Genomic DNA, 5203 nt, shown 5'->3' on the forward strand with positions numbered 1-5203 from the left:
GGAATCCTAAGCTGACGGACTCCCAAAACCCGTACCTGTACCTGCGGACATGAAATGCAGCCCCCCGAAGAAAGGGGGGTCATTACGATATATGTAGTGAGTATGTAAAGTATAACATAATATAACTGAAGGTATATCCGAAATAGAGGAACAATAGAATAATTTATCATGTCAGAAACATGTACCTATATTCTGTAAATTAAAAGGACATGCATGATCAGATTTTCAATATAGCCGGCCCTATCAGGGGTCCGGTGAATCATATATGTAGTTCAGTATCATGCCCTATGTCATCGCCACCTTATTACAACACATCATTATCATATATATACAACGTACCCGCCCTTCTAGTAAAGGGCTTGTTGGACAATGCAGTGAATTACACGAATTTGATAACCGACCCAGAACTTAGAGAAGAAGTGTTACAGTATACACAAGTAGAGTAGTGAGAAACCAAACACAGTTTAAATCATTATCCAAGACTCAACTATATAAGAGGACTAAGTTATTGTCTAAGAATTCGACTAACAGTATAGTCATTCTAGCTGCCCTCTAAGTGCCATTAGGGGCTACATGAATTACATTTCGAGGTTCCTAGACATATACTAAAGTAAGACTATTCACTTAAGAATTCCAGATTATTTGTCTTCAAATAGTGTTATGACTAGGAGTCTGTATATTCATTAAGTCCTCAGTGTATAAAAGATTCAAGGAAGTTAGCTTAACTATCAAACAAGCTTTAACATTCAGAACTAAATAAGGAGAATTCAATAATGGAATTACTTTAGATGTTATGTCACTGTTTACTTAGCTTTATGACATTCCAAAAGAAAAGAAGGGATAGGCTTCGCATACCTCTTATGGACTTCCCTTAGTCGTGTTTACGTCGTCGTCCTCGAAACCAATTTAACATGGAAATAAGGCGAGTATTAACACCCTTAGATTTTTCAGCAACTTAGGCTACCCACTAGTATTCATAGCATTCATCCCCTCGCTTGCCTTCTCGACTAGTTCCTTAACTAGTTAAGACGTTAACGGAAATCGGACAGCACCTCCCCTATAATGTTTCCTATCCGAATTCCCAACCATGTCCTTAACACCTACATGAAACCAAAAATACAAACAGAAGCTCATATATATATAACATGGCAATATTACACAATATAACCCCAAACAACTCGCCCGAAGTTACGATACTAAAAGAGGGTTTCTAGTTTCTATTTTGCGAATCCTTTACCCGTACGAAGCGGGGGGTCGGGTGTCTGTAACCAGAATCTCCCACACCTCATTTAGAGTAATTTTATACCCTGCAACACACCACAACACAACCAGCAGCAGCCCCCACGCGCACAACACCTTATTTCGACAACAATTTAACTATAGCGATTCCAAATTCGTTTATTTCGAACGCCGAACTTTTAAAACCCTTTACCCAAATTCCAGCAGCCCCTAAGGTGTGTAATACACCCTAATTTAATATCATAAACTTCAAATTATAGGGGAAGAACTTACCTTTCCCGAAATTGGCTAGAATATGTCGAAATCGCGCCTCGGAATTTTTTTAGCGTGCTGAATCGTCGTGGCAGCTTGCTGTCCGTTTTTTGGCTGCACCGAACTCTAATTTTAATCAAATAATAATTCCATAACATCGTGGTATATGCTATATAATTAATTTATGGAATAAAAATGGGACTTACCTATTTTTTCTCCCAAAGCCGTCGCAATTTTCTCCTTAGCTCTAGGGTTTGTTCACGTTGCTTTTGCTGGAAATTGTGAATGAAAACTGAAGTTTAGGATACATATACATACATATATGTGGCTGTAGGGTGTGACACATGTCAGTCCCAAGAGGTGACACGTGTCGATCCCCTATTGGGCCACCGTATCTACATGCTGAAGGAGGGGCTACCACGTGGCAGTAGGGCCCACCTCCCCCAAGAAGGTGGGTCACCTACTTGACCCCAAGCAGGTGGGTCACCTGCTTGCTTAGGTGCTTCCACGTGTCAGCCTCCCATTTGCTGCCCCGCACAATTTGTTTTTCCTCCTCGTGGGTTCGTAATCTCGTTTGTAATCTCGTCTCACTTTAAGAGCCTATGAAACCCTTGCTTTGTAAGCTTGGTATGTAATAAAGTAACTCACGTATATAAGATTTCTAAATTAGTAGTTTACATAGATAAGACGAGTCCTACGACTCGTTACTTGGCCTCAATCTCCTTTCGACTTCTGTTGATCCTATTTCCAATCTTCCCTACCATGGGGTGTCACATTATACCTTCTTATAGTTGTTCAATAGGGTCGTAACTTAAGTGGATCACATAATAGCTTCTAAGTAACTTATGGAACCTTCCGAGTTCAAAGATATGGGGTGTAACAGTAGATTATCCGGCTCACATGCTAACTTCTAAGGAACTTTAAGAGACATTCTGAGTTTAAAAGTGTGGGGTGTAACATCCTTCCCCCTTTAGAACATTCATCCCCGAAAGTTAAACAAAACTTCTCTTAGCACCTTATACAAATCGTAGGGAGATTATTTATTGTTTACCTAACACATACTTCCATCCAAGTATTTAATATACAAGTTTCAGGAGTTGGGATTACCTGCAGACATCGGGAATAGGTGCGAATATTTGTGTTTCATGTTCTCTTCAGCTTCTCCAGTCATCCTCTTTCTAGTTTTCGTGTTGCCATAGTATCTTGATGAAAGGCACGCCTTTAGTCTACAATCTTCTAGTTTGCCGATTTAAGATGATGATAGGTTGTCCCTCATAGGATTCCATTTCCTGGACATCATCTATGGAGCATACCCTTGGTGGCTCGTCAATACCTTTGCGAAGCATCTCTATCTGATAGATTGGGCGTATAGTTTCCAAATAAGGTGGTAAGCTCAACTTACCAGCCATGTTGCCCACTTTATGAGAAACTTGATACAGTCTAACATATTTTGGGTTAAGTTTCCTTTTCTAGGTTACCCTGTTATGAACATCCAATCATCAGTTTGAACTCTGTATGTTGATGTCGATTATCTGTATATCATTCCTTCCGACTCTGGGCTTTTAGTCAATAGCTTGCTTAATCATGTCAAGGCCTTTTTAGCTTAGTCTTTCCAACATCTACCCATCTAATAGGGGACTTACATGTCTTACTCCACTAGTCTTGTACAATGTCATTGGGATACCAAAGTGGTAGCCATTATGGTAGTAAAACTCCATAAGTGGTGGACGATCATCTCAGATCCTCTTAAAGCCAACCATATAATAGTATGCTCAGTAGATTCTGCAGCTCAAGGAAAAATTGCGGCACGAAGACCTATTTGTGCTCCCGAGCTTTTCTTGGATTGATCTCTAGACTTTAGTCATAATTGAAGTCCCTCTATCTGAGATAGTAGCAGGGGAAACCTTACGGAACCTTATTACCTCCTTGTCCTATAACCTCACCTAGTTCCAACTGCATAGGTGGTTTTGTTTGAAAGCAAATGAGCTAATTTGTTAGCCTACTCATACTAACCCGTATAGCACCCTACTCTCACAGAGTATAAAATAAGTTCATAATGACGTTGATAATTTGGGAACCATTAGCCTCATATAGTCTTTCTCGACTCTTTTTAGAACTTTAACTGGCATTCGATCTTTTGGGTCCTTCTTCCCCTATTTTTTTCCAATCCTTAGGGTTGGCTACCGAATAATGTTGTAGTCCCCTCATCTAATGGTTCTCGTAGTCGCTCTGTGCTTTGTCTAACATGATCTAGTATAATTCCGAAGGAATTTTGGCATATAAGCTCGTCATCCTGTAGTAACCAGTTAGTTCTGCCAGTTTTACTTAGACCCTTTCACCATTCCCCTTACCCCCGCTTCTAATCCTCTAGACACATTATCTTGTGTCATTATTTACCTTTACAAGAATATGAGAGGGTACAAGAAGTATCCTAGTATTATCTCGCTAGTCCTCATGTTTTACCTTACATTTTTCTCCCTTATCCTACACTCGATGTCGGGGTAGATTTTTGGTCCACTCGTGGCGATGTCTTACTCCATCCTTAGCACTAATTCCATCTCGGTAATTTGGCTTAACCTATCTTTGTATCTCTCGATAGTTAATTGCAACTTGCGCTCCCTTACCTAGGACAATAGCTGTGGGGACTCCGTAGGTCCTACCACTTTTTACTCTATAATTTTACACCTTCTCGGCGGAGTAGGTAACCTTTGATCGAAGGAGCAGGGACTAATATCGTTAATCTACAAGTAACATTCCATTCAGATTCATCTGGCGTTAGAGTGTGAAGTGAGTCTTGTAGTCCTGGTCATATTGTGGAATTTTCGACCTTGGGTATTGCTTTCTGTCATTCATAAATTACATCAGCTGGTACCCTTACCTTTTGGGGTTTTGCTTTTTCTCCCTCAGAGTTGGCTGCCAAGTGGTGTCGAAATTCCCTCGCCCACTAGCCCATATAGTCATTCTGCGGTTTTCCTCTTATTAACTGGTTCTATGTTGAAGAGCTGTGGTATTTGAGTGCGTCGTCAGTTAGCAGTTATCTAATCCTTTTTGTCTTGCTTAAATCCTTTTTACAATACCCTCAATGTAATGTATAGTATTCCAGGAACATAATCTTATGTCGTTCCTCCGCCGCTAGTTCCAATTCTTCCATCTCGTGTGATCATACCAGCACTAACGCATTAAGTTCCATCAGAATTTCGAGGTTAAGCGTGCTGGGGTGAGAGTAATACTGGGATGGGTGACCTCCCTGGGAAGTCCTCAGGTCACGCTTCATGATAATCCTTGCAATGAGGTGCGGGGCACTCAACTTAACTCCAAATTTACCTCAGCGTTGTCTCGCGAGTCTTTATGTTTTGCCTTGTCCCTTCCTCTGTTATCTTGCAACCCGTATCGGCGTAGGCCTTTAGTTCCACTATGACCGTGCCTGCTTCTTTTTTTTTGGTCGTTTTGATTTAACTTCTCCTATTGTATTCCCCCCTTTCAGTACGCACCCATTCATTAGGGTGGGATACTGAGTAGCGCTAAAGTTCATTCATATAGTGACCTTTGGAGCCGCTTTGAGTTTTGTCTATTATTACCTGGCATAGCTTTAAAGGAATTTTACATACAAGCTTCCCTATCCTTGATTCTCTTTGAGTTCTTCTCAATTTCTACCATATGAGGCTTTCTATTCCTTTTTCTTTGGTTATTTATCTATCGCAATGTCATTTGC

General features: G+C 40.6%; 1 pseudogene; it reads left to right on the forward strand.

Moving 5' to 3' along the window:
* Positions 1–4643: 4643 nt before the first annotated feature.
* On the forward strand, positions 4644–4763 carry LOC129877983 (5S ribosomal RNA; annotated as a pseudogene).
* The last annotated feature ends 440 nt before the right edge of the window (positions 4764–5203 follow it).

Source organism: Solanum dulcamara, chromosome 12 (assembly GCF_947179165.1).
Source record: "Solanum dulcamara chromosome 12, daSolDulc1.2, whole genome shotgun sequence".
In the NCBI taxonomy this organism is placed as follows: domain Eukaryota; kingdom Viridiplantae; phylum Streptophyta; class Magnoliopsida; order Solanales; family Solanaceae; genus Solanum; species Solanum dulcamara.